Genomic DNA, 12,066 nt, shown 5'->3' on the forward strand with positions numbered 1-12,066 from the left:
GTGATGGTCTTGCTGCGGGTAATTTCTCAGCTCCCCGGCTTTTTGTCGCGGTAAAGGCAGCAGCCGGACTTCGCGACACCGACGGCAAGGGCCTCGACCAACTCCTTGTTAACGACAAACAGAACACGATCTGACGATGATCGTAAGGAACGTGCAACAGCAAGTAACAGCAAGGAACAGCAAGTAAGGAACGTGCGCATCACTTTCTGAATATCAAGACTCTCAACATCAACAACAAGATGTACCAAGTCTCTGCGTACGCGGCGGCTCCGGAAACCTGCGGGAGAGGAGTGGTGCGCGGTATCGACCTCGAGTATACAACAGCCGACCTCCACGCAAACTTTGACGACCCACGCAACCCTCCAATATTCCAACTTCGTAGAATGGGCAAGACAGCGTCTATTCTACTCACTTTCCAAGACGAACGCGTCCCAAGATGGATCTACTACTATGGCGTACCCTTTCTGTGCTACCTTTACAAGAAACGCTACGAAGTTTGCCGCGCATGCGGTGAGCTCGGACATCGGGCCGATGTGTGCGCCAACACACCAAATCAACGCTGCAGAACGTGCGGGACGCTGAAACCCGCTGCAGGCCACACATGTGAACCTCGGTGCCGCCTCTGCGGGGACGCACACCCCACGGGAGACAAGACTTGCAAAGAAAGTTACCGTACTCCATACATTGTGAACGCCGCTGGGAGGATATTCGCAAGTCCGAGGAGGAAGCTAAACAAGGGACGCAACGCAAGAGCCGCCTCGACCTGCACCAGGATCAGAAACAGTCCCGGGGCAGCTCCAAGAGCAGATCCAGCTCCTTCCCTCGGCTGCCCTCCCGCCATTCCCAAGATCGAGGACGTGCCAGGAGCCGGACGAGGCGCGAGGAGTCACCCTCCAGGTCCAGATCCCGACCATCCCACTCCAGGGCTGCCGGCAGTGACACCCTGAACAAGAAGACGGCCAGTAAGGTAGGCTGGGTAGATCGAGCCTCTCAACCACCCTCACAACAGCCACCACCTCCCTCACGTGAGATAGCTGAACTTAAAGCTCTCATACAGCAACAAGCACTAGAAATTTCACATCTTAAATCAGCATTACAGGCCGCACAGACAACTACCAACGCACCAGCTACCCAACCCACACTCCGGCTTCCTTCCACTGCCCCCGACGAAGAGGAGGATGGTTCAATGCAAGAGCCTTCTCCACCCAAACGCAAAACTTGCACAATCGCGCCTTCATTAGACAGGCGCCTCTACAGACGCATGGCTAACATTGAAGACACTTTCAATAACACTTTTCAGCAGTTCTCTACCCAAGTCCTCTCGCAGCTTCAGGGTCTCACAGAGGCCATGGATAGGTTGACACGTACACAAGAAGCTCATGGTGCCCGCTTCATGCAGGTCGAAACGCGCATACAGCTCTTAGAGCAACGCTTAAACCAACATGGCTCGCAATAACACTTCCACCCGTCTCACCCTCTGGCAGTGGAACTGTCGGGGGTTCACCCGTAAACGAGCTCTTTTCCAACAGCTTGTGCAACACCGAGATCGCCCAGAAATAATTGCCCTCCAAGAGGCGGGGTCCACCTCTAAGCTAGCGGGATATCGTACTTTTCACAACTCTCTCTCTTCATTCATTCAACGTGGTCACCTTTGTCAAAAGGAATGTAACCGCTCTCACTCAACACACTAACATCTCCACTATCGATCATCTTCTATTGAAAATTCTACCCCGTCGCAAACGAGGCCATAGCCTCTTCCTCTTGAACGTGTACAGCTCCCCCCGGGCGAGGCGTCCTGCTTTTCATTTTCTCATTGCGGAAGTCTCACGCTTGGCCGGTTCCAGTCCCATTGCCATCGTCGGGGACTTTAACGCTCACCACACGGCCTGGGGCTACCAGACAGATACGCTTAAGGGCAAGACACTGTGGCAAGCTATCCATGATAACCGTCTCATCATTCTTAATGATCCTTCGTTTCCTACTCGTCACGGCAACAGCATTCAGCGTGACACTACTCCAGATCTTTCCATCATCAGCGAAGGCCTCGATGCCTCCTGGACAAACACGCACGTAAATCTGGGCAGTGATCACGATCTACTAGAGCTCGTTCTCGTAGGGGGCCCGGCAGGTCGCCCTGCTCGCCCCCAACTCTTCACTAACTGGCATCGCTTCCGAGAGTGCCGCTCCCCGCCTCACAAGATTGACGATATTGGTCTCTGGACCTCTGAGCTATTTCAAGACGTACAGGCCGCCACGGAATCAGTCTACCCGGAAGATCCTCTGACCCCCTACGACTCACACCTGCTCGCCCTCTGGCGTCGCAAGCAGCAGCTCACTTTCCAAACGCGCAGGCATAAGCTTGACCGTTATGCACGTAAACAGCTAGCTGCGCTGAACAGAGAGATCGAACGCTACGCCCTCACCCTGGATCGCCAAAATTGGAATGCTTTATGTGACGAACTAGATGGCAACATTTCAAGAGCAGATGCGTGGCGCTTCCTGCTTCACCTCATAGACCCCTCTAGCAGTCGTTCAGAGAACGCCCAACAACTGGAACGCCTCCTACATCAGTTTCCAGGCTCTCCAGATGAGTTAATCGCCCAGCTTAGGGACAAATACATCAATCCGCAGCCCCCTACTCTGCTCCCAGACTATGCGGGTCCCGCCAACCCTTCCCTAAGCGCCCCGATCACAGTGGCAGAGGTCCGGGCTGCACTAGCTAAATTACGTCCGGGCTCGGCAGCCGGCCCAGACCGCATCAATAACAAGATTCTCCGTAACCTCGACGACCACTCTATTCATGCACTCACAGCCTACATGCAGCAATGCTGGGAGTCCGGCGTTCTCCGAAAGGAATGGAAACAGGCAAAAATCATTCTTATCCCCAAGCCAGGTAAGCCCCCAAGCCTCGACAACGTCCGTCCGATTTCACTCACGTCCTGCGTGGGTAAGACCATGGAGCACGTTATATTGGCGCGGCTCTCGACATACATAGAGGATCGTGATCTCTTCCCGCCAAGCATGGTCGGCTTCCGGCCCCATCTATCCACGTGTGATGTTATGCTCCAGCTTAAGCATGAACTTCTGGACCACAAGACTCGAGACACTCAGGTCATCCTGGGCCTCGACGTCGCTAAAGCTTTCGACAACGTTCAACACACTGCTATCCTGTCAAACCTCCAGAATCTGCAGGTGGGCGAAACTTTGTGCAACTATATCCGTGCTTTCCTTACGGATCGCACTGCCACGCTCGTTGCCGGTCCACACTCTCTCGAGGATATCTCCCTGGGCAACAAGAACACGCCGCAGGGCTCCGTCCTGTCTCCGCTGCTTTTCAACATCACTATGATGGGCCTTCCGGCTCGACTCGCCCGCCACGAGGGCCTTCATCATAGCATTTACGCGGATGACGTCACCCTCTGGATCACTGGCGGCAGTGACGGACACATTGAAGAGACTCTCCAGGCTGCGATCAACACAGTTGAAGACTACTTATCGGACAAAGGACTTAAGTGCTCAGCAGCAAAATCTGAGCTCTTCTTTGTGTGTTATCCCGGCACCCGGAAACCCCCCACATCTCCAAATATCCGCCTCACTGTTAACAACCTTCCCGTGCCTACGGTCGACACCATCCGAATTCTTGGCCTCCACCTCCAATCCAAGCCAACGGAGCCAACACCAACACAATAGAACGCTTGCATCGATACACACAGCAGACAGCCCGTCTGATACGGCGCGTTTCCAACAAGCGGGCAGGCATGAAGGAGGCGAATCTCCTTCGTCTCTTTCAAGCATTTGTAGTAAGTCGTATTGCTTACACTGCTCCATATTTACGTCTCACGCTCACGGAGAAGCACCACCTGGATTGCCTTATCCGCAGCGGCGTCAAAACAGCCCTTGGTCTTCCTCTCTCTACTCCCAACGACAAGCTCCTCGCCCTTGGTGTCTCCAACACGGTTGACGAGCTCATTGAGGCGGCCCTCCTGGCCCAGCGCCAATGCCTCTCCCTAACTTTCGCAGGCCGCTCTATCCTCGAACGACTTCGCATCGCTCCCTTCCGTCCACCATCCTCGGTGGTCAATCTCCCACCTGCCATCACGGCCAACATCAAGACTCTCCCTCTCCCCCGCAACATGCATCCAATTCATCATCAAGATAGCAGAGAAGCTCGGGCCGCGTCACTCCAGCAGCGATATGCTGGCCGACTTGACGTGCTTTACACAGACGCGGCAGATCATCCTACTCGGACTGCTGCAACAGCGGTTGCCACAGATGAGAACATGACTCTTCATGCCTCCTGCTCCGTACGCACTTCACATATCACTACAGCGGAGGAAGTAGCTATTGCTCTCGCGCTGTCCACTTCTAAAGCTAGAGTAGTCATAAGTGACTCACAGCGCCCCATTCTTAATTTTACTCATGGCCGTATTTCAGTCGAAGCGTTTCGCGTACTCGTATCAAATCCTCCTAAACACCTGACCCTACTGATATGGGCTCCAGCCCACATTGGTCTGAAGGGTAATGAGGGAGCACATGAGCTAGCTCGAGGGCTCACTTTCCGAGCAGCTTATCACCCCACCCCCAACATGCCCGCCTTGGTCAGGAAGGACACCATAATCACTTTACGCGATCTGCTCCAGCACTATCGTCTTTCTCGCCAACTCTATCCAGGTCCGCACCAAGAACTTACAAAGACAGAGGCCGTCACATGGCGCCAACTCCAGACGGACACTTTCCCCAATCCCAAAAGATTCCATAATATATTTCCTGAACGGTATATGCCGATGTGTAAACACTGCAATATCCCAGCAGACCTCCTTCATATGGTCTGGACTTGTCCACGACAACACATGCCAACACCCACACAACATACCTGGGAGGCTCGTCTACGCAGCTCTACCCTAGACGACCAACGAACGCTCATCGGTCTCGTTCTAGAGGCTCCCAGATTCCAAGGAGTCTTGGCCGTCCCCTAGATCTGGCCCTTCGGCCCCTTGACTGTTTTAATAAATGTTTACCAACCAACCAACAAGCGCCGAACGGGTGGTGGCGTTCCGTGGACTGCCTGGCAGCGTTACAACACGCTGTCGCGTTACACTCCTAAAGGCGAAGCTTAAGCGTCATTGATTAGCAGTTAATTAGTATTTAGTCATCAATAAGTAATTAGTCACTAATTGATAATTTGTCATTACTTCATCATCAATTATGTGTGACGTAATCCAGTGGTGACGTCACCAGTGTCACACAGGCAAAGTGGTGCGGAAAACGTTTTCGCCTCTACGCACGTTAGTTTCGAACGCGCTTCATATACATTCTTGTCAGGCCTGCGTCTCGTCTTGTCTGCGTACGCTTCTGCATCGTCCTGCATTTCAATGCCGCCACCGTCACAGCTGCAAAGCCGAACAATGGAGCCTGATGAAAGGAGAGGTAGGAAGCGTCTTGCAGAAAGCGATCGCTTTGCGAGTGATACGCCACAGCAGAAGACTGTTCGCCCCTGCCGACAACGCCATGATTATGCGGCCGCTATGTGTTATGCCCGTAAACATTTCATGCTTACTGTACTGTCTGTTACGGGAGAGGCAGAAATTTTTCCATAGTGGATGCCTCTTCTACGAATTCCACGACAGTTTTCGGTGGGTTGCGGACGAGAGGCCGGCAAAGAGTTGCTCCTCATTCTGAAACCAGATTCTTGCTGGTCCCTCCACGGCGAAGAAGACGAAGCTAAGTTTTGTGGCATCGTCCCAGTTGTTGAAGATAGCCACACGGTCGAACTGTTCCAGCCATTCTTCGGGGTCGGCACCAGGCGAAGCGCCGAAGGTTGGTGGCACCCTGTGCTGCTGAAGAATGATTGGAGCCGTCGCCTGGGGCAAGCTCATGGTGGACGTTGCTACTGGCTTTCGCTTCCGGGTAGGGTCCAGTAGAATCCCGAACTCAGGTGCGTCCCCTTGCAGACGTCGCCTTGTGCGGTGGACTGGAGTCAAGTCCTCCGGTGAATGACTCGAAGGGCTGGCGTCGCGACTCGCTGGGGGTGTCCGGAACATGAAAGGCTACCCAGTACCTCCCCAGATGTCACGTTGTAGTGACGGCAGTCCAGCGGTCAGGAAGACAGCTACAAAGACTTTCAAACGAAGCTCTTTATTTGGGCTGACTTGCGCCCTCAAAAGAACTGAATCACTCGGCGGCGGCGTAAGCAACAAGCGTGCTCGGCGGTCGTCGATCAGAATGCCCGCCGCTCGCGGCATCGCTCAATTTAAAGCCGGCAAGGAAACTTCGCGATAACAGGTCAAGATCATCTACAGTAATCTGGAACATCGCAGATGCAGCTGTTCATGACTGTGATCAATCGAGATCACTCCGGTCGCTTCTCGCGCCACGAACAAAAATGATAACACCCCTTCCCTGCGGCTTGAGTGCGAACGAAGGGACACTACAATGATACGTGGCAATGTGATCCTGTAGTCTTACTACGATAGCTTGGGCCCCACCAGCACGCAGTTAAGTTCGGTTTGACCTTGTGTGACACTGAAGGTCATTGGCAATGTGGTGCACACCGTCTCAAATTTCCAGGTCAGGTCAAAGATTAAGGTCAGGGACTGAATGGTTATATTCTTATGATCACGTGGTTTTAAAACCACAGCTTGGGCGATACCACCACGCAGTTAGGTTCGGTTTGACCTTGTGAGACAATGAAGGTCACCGTTTCATCCACTTGCTCTATAAGGCGGTCATGGTGATGTCGGCGAATGCTCCTTATTCGCTCATGGTTTGTATCACGCCACGCCCTTAATTTTTGCAGGGCTGTCCCAAGGCGGTACAGAGATCCAAAACTTTCGCAAGTATCCCCGAGAAGCCAACGGCCGTCTTTCAGATGTATTCCAACCGGTATTTCGTTATATACTCTACCGCGCAAACCATCACTGCCCAGGTAAGAACACGGGACACTTGCGGCAATGGCTGTTTCGCACTGTACGCGAATAGCAGCTATTCCGGACCAGAGTGTTTGTTGCAGCAATTTCGTCCTTGCTTGGAAGAATTAAACGGAACAACGCAAAACTCGCGCGTCGATAGTTCGTTTTGATTGTGGGAAGGCTGAGAGGCAAGATCTTAGGTACGGATTTATGCATTGATGACGAGTACTAGTAATTGGCAATTAATATAGGCGCGCTAAAAGACGTCACTTGACAAGAAGCGGTTAGGGATCAGGCGACCACCGGTAAGACAAGTATGCAGATATCCAAGAACAATGATCAGAAATGCCTCGGGGCTTCCCCAACGCATTCTGAGAAAAGAGAATACAGGGCTTTTGTTGAACTTCGATGTTGAGTACGAAGTAATTCTCGCCAAAAATTGTTAAAATGGGAAATTTATATTTTTCTTTGCCTGTAACAAAATTAAGGCGCTTTTGATTAGCACAGGAATCTACCCAACAACTCTGGACAAAGGTGTTTTTGAACGAGATAAATGTTGTCGTATATTGTAAGATTTCAGTATAACGATCGTTGTATCGGAAGACCTCTAACCGGCAGGCTCTAATTTTTTTTTTGCTATTCACGTTTGGCTATCATCAAAAGCAATCCCCATTGGTTTTCTATGGCAGTATTAACAGTTCGATGCGATTGATGCAAACTCTTTAAAAGAAAAATAATGCTACGTGTAGGAAGAATGGATGATTAACTTAAATATTTCTATACCAGTGCGATTTCACTTTTGCAATATCGAAAATTTTTGTGAAAGAATATTGGATATGAAGAATAAATGTAGAAGTGGAATACAAAATACCTAAAGGTAGTGCATACTTGTATGGCTCGTGGGTGTATACAAATGCAGTTTTTGACCAGATTGGCAATGGCAGGATCCGAGAATGTTGTCTATATCTGCATGCAGAAGTCCAAAGCAATGTTCAACAGTCTCGTAAGGGAACAGCTGTTCACAATTGGTAACGAGGAGCTGGAAGTGGTAAGGGAATATGTGTACTTAGGGCAGGTTGTGGCTGCTCATCCGGACCATGAGAGAATAACTAGAAGAATAAGAATGGGGTGGAGCACGTTTGGCAGGTTCTCAAGAAGCCCCATCGGTCCTCTCTACATATCACCGCATGACACTGCCACCACCCCACAGTACCTTGTCACCCTCATCCAGCGCCACATGGCGACAATTACAGACAGGCTGTTTTATTTTCCCCCACCGTCTCTCATGCTTTCACCCCACCTGTCCTCCTGATTGTACCACCTGTGGCGTGCCAAAATCCACACTTTTCCACTACCTTTGGGAATGTCCTTCCCCAAAGGCAGTACCCCCCATCCCCAATCCCACTCATTCTTCCGGGGAGGCTGCTTTACGGACCGCTCAGCCCGCCGGACAGAAATGGCTGGTGGATCGGGCTTAACGTGAAGCACAAGCCCGTGGACTCCTGGACCAGTAGGGGACCACCCTGGAAGGTTTTTTTTTGGTGTGTGTTTAATAAAGTTGTTTCCATCCATCCCGGATCGTGAATGCCAGTTTACCAATATTCCTCAAGAGGAAAGTATGCAACAACTGTATCTTACCAGTACTCACCTATGGAGAAACGTGGAGGCTAACAAAGAGGGTTCAGCTTAAGTTAAGGAGAACTCAGCGAGCTATGGAAAGGAAAATGATCGGTGTAACGTTAAGACAGCGCAAGCGGGAAGAGTGGGTGAGGGATGAAGCATGAGGTAATGACATCCTAGACGAAATCAAGACGAAGAAATTGACATGGGCGGGGCATGTAATGCGAAGGCAAGATAAACGGTGGTCCTTAATGGTTACGGAATGGATTCCGAGAGAAGGAAAGCGTAGCAGGGGGCGGCAGAGAGTTTGATGGGCGGATGAGATTAAGAAGTTTGCGGTGATACGGGGGCCGCAACTGGAAAATAGCAGGGCTAATTGGAGAGACATGGGAGGGGCCTTTGCGTTGGAGTCTGCTTAGTGAGGCTGATGATGATGCTTGCGTCCCTCATCATTTTGTTGATAACGCTTGCCTGTTTCCGGTTTTGTGTATGTCGTGCAAGCGAAGTAACACGAGCCCGCGTTCACAGGTGAACTTCATCAAGGCGGTGCCCCCATGGCATCGCTTCGTGTGGCTCTTGTACGACGTGCACATGGTCGACATCCAATTGAGGTGCCCCGGGTCTGATAAGGAGAAGCACGGGTTCCTCAAGATCGTTAAAAGAGTATACGGAATCTGACAATGCAGCCGAGGCCGCTTTGAGAATAAAACGCGGCCAAAGTGTGCAGCAGTTCGTATTAATTGCATTTTTAACGCGATATCGTTAGAGGTCATGTTGCAGAACATCCGGTGTCGCCGTCGGTGTTGTCCGCTTCGTTGACCCGTGAGCGAAGAATCCAAGAAAAACCTCCAGGGAAGCAACCTGGGAGGCAGGTAGGCCACCTAGAGAACGTGATTTTGCAGCGTCATGACAACCTGCCCAGCGGATAGCGAGCAAATTGCCCACCGTGGCAGGTGGCAGTTAGATCAATGACTGGTCGCTTTGGAAGAGCAACTTAGGTCGCATAAGGCCCACCGATGGCAGCACCTGCCATAGCAGGGAAGTGGCTTAGCGCTTAACCGCTGCACCACTGAGCCAGGAGTTGAATGTGAGCTCCCAGGGATCTAGTAATTTTAAGACGGAAGCCTTTAATGCCTCATCTTTGTAAGCAGGAGTTGTCGACAGAAATGTCACGCTTCTCAATTGGTCGAAACGGTGGGGACGCCACGGTGCGCGAATTTCAAACTGGGCCGATTGTACTTTTGCTAGTAACCATGCAACCAATTAAAGGGATGGTATACTGATGCTCCAAGTAAGTTGGAGTGAGTTTTGTTAATTAGTTGATTTACCAATTAGCCTAATTAATCTTTCTAGTCAGACCAGATAAATGCATAAAACCGAATAGGAAATTGGTCGAGTTGGGGAGAGAGAGAGAAAAATCCCAGGGTCCCCGCACGACCCCACTGCACTCAAGAGGGAAAAGATGTGGAGGGAAGAAGCGAAGTTGGGGAATCGAACCAGGATCTCTGGAGTGCGAGACGAGCACGCTACCACTCCGCCATGCCAACGCAATGGTTTTGAATGAACAAAGGCGCGTCTAGTGACTACGGTGTCTTCGTTCACTCCCATCTTCCTCCCTTCCCTTACGGCGAAGTTCAGGAGTCCACCGAGATATGCGAGACAAATACATTTCCTTTCATCAAAAACCAATTTACCGGCGGGCAAGGTGGTGGTGGTGGGAGGTTGTAGCGGTGGTTGGAGCTCTCAGTCCGGTACCCCATTGGCGTAGGCTGCTGTCCGGGCTCTTTCGACGAGTTGCTTTTGACTCGTTTCGTCCGAGCTGGTCAGAGCTGCCTCCCACCCCTCCTGCGTTGGCTGGTTATTACAGTGATCGCCTGATTTCGTTGGCAGGCCCATACCATATGGTACAGGTAAGGCGTAGGGCCGAACGGGCGATGGCGTTCTGTGGACTCCGTGGCAGCGTTGCAAGACGCTGTCGCGTTCCACTCTCAGAGGCGAAGCTGAACACCTTAATCTCACGTCAGTGACAAGCAGCAACACCGCGCTTGAGGCTTTCGCCTCACCGCACTTTAGGTCAGCAAAGTGCTCCCCCGAATTTTAAAGTATTTTCACACGCACACGCACACGCACACGCACACACACACACACACACACACACACACACACACACACACACACACACACACACACACACACACACACACACACACACACACACACACACACACACACACACACGTGCGCGCGCACAGACGGACAGACGGACGGACGGAGACGGACAGACGGACGGACGGACGGAGACGGACAGACGGACGGACGGACGGACAGATAGGCAGACGGACACAGATAACACAGTCAGACGGATAGACACAGATGGACAGACGGATAGACAGATAGACAGACGGATAAACAGAGATAGACAGATGGATAGACAGATAGACATACGGATAGACAGATAGACAGACGGATAGACAGAGAAAGACGGATAGACAGAGATAGACAGACGGATAGACACAGATAGACAAACGGACAGACACAGATAGACACAAATAGACGGTTAGACACGGATAGACAGACGGATAGACACAGATTGACAGACGGGTAGACACAGACAGATGGATAGACAGACAGACGGATAAACAGACAGATATATATATATATATATATATATATATATATATAGATTGGGCCAGGAATACTCGTAGACTGAAGGCGTCACGACTTTCTGATTAAAGTCGTTTGTTACCAACAGTGAGCCACACAGCACTGCATCCTTGCGCCGCATGTTGATGCACTCCTACTGCCGAAATTGTAAAGTGAATGTTGTCTTTTATGCTTTATAGTGCTTGTCTTCGTCTTTTCGCGGTGATATGTCAGCAGACCAACAAGCCCCAGCAAAATTTTAAGGCGGAAGCCTTTAATGCCTCATCGTTGTCAGTAGGAGTTGTCGACAGAAATGTCACGCTTTCCAATTGGTCGAAATGGTCGTGACGTCACAATACGCGAATTTCAAGCGGGGCTAATTGTACTTTGGCTAGTAACCATGCAACCAATTAAAGGGATCGTATAGTGATGCTCCAAGTAAGTGGGTCTGAGTTTAGTTAGTTGCTTAATTACTCAATTAGCCTAATTAACCGTTCTAGTCAGGCCAAATAAATAAATAAAACCGAGTAGGAAATTGGTCGAGTTCGTGAATCGAGCACCGGTCTCCGGAGCGCGAGACGAGCATGCTAACCACTCCGCCATGCCAGCTCGATGGTCTGCCATGAACAAAGGCGCGTCTAGAGAGTACGGTGTCTTCGTTCACTCCCATCTGAATTTGTGCATATTCGATCTTCTCCGAAATGCAAAATCTCCGTTCAGCTTCCTCTCGCAAGCGGCCCCATCCGTGAAGCGAAGGAGCTACGAATACTCGGTCTCTTCATTAATCAACATCGTAAGGCGGACACAACTCTTGCCAAACTCCGCAAAGTCGGCGACCAGGTGGGCCGAATGGTTCGCCGCGTTTCTAACAAGCGAGGAGGGTTGCGAAGTAAGG

General features: G+C 51.1%; 1 long non-coding RNA gene across 1 annotated transcript; it reads left to right on the forward strand.

Moving 5' to 3' along the window:
* The first annotated feature begins 212 nt into the window (after positions 1–212).
* On the forward strand, positions 213–10,410 carry LOC149332232 (uncharacterized). Its single transcript, XR_016285135.1, has 3 exons — positions 213–967; positions 6,797–6,925; positions 9,057–10,410. It is a non-coding gene; the product is annotated as an uncharacterized LOC149332232 (long non-coding RNA).
* The last annotated feature ends 1,656 nt before the right edge of the window (positions 10,411–12,066 follow it).

This window comes from Amblyomma mixtum, chromosome 8 (genome assembly GCF_055824585.1).
Source record: "Amblyomma mixtum isolate Tamu chromosome 8, ASM5582458v1, whole genome shotgun sequence".
Lineage (NCBI taxonomy): Eukaryota > Metazoa > Arthropoda > Arachnida > Ixodida > Ixodidae > Amblyomma > Amblyomma mixtum.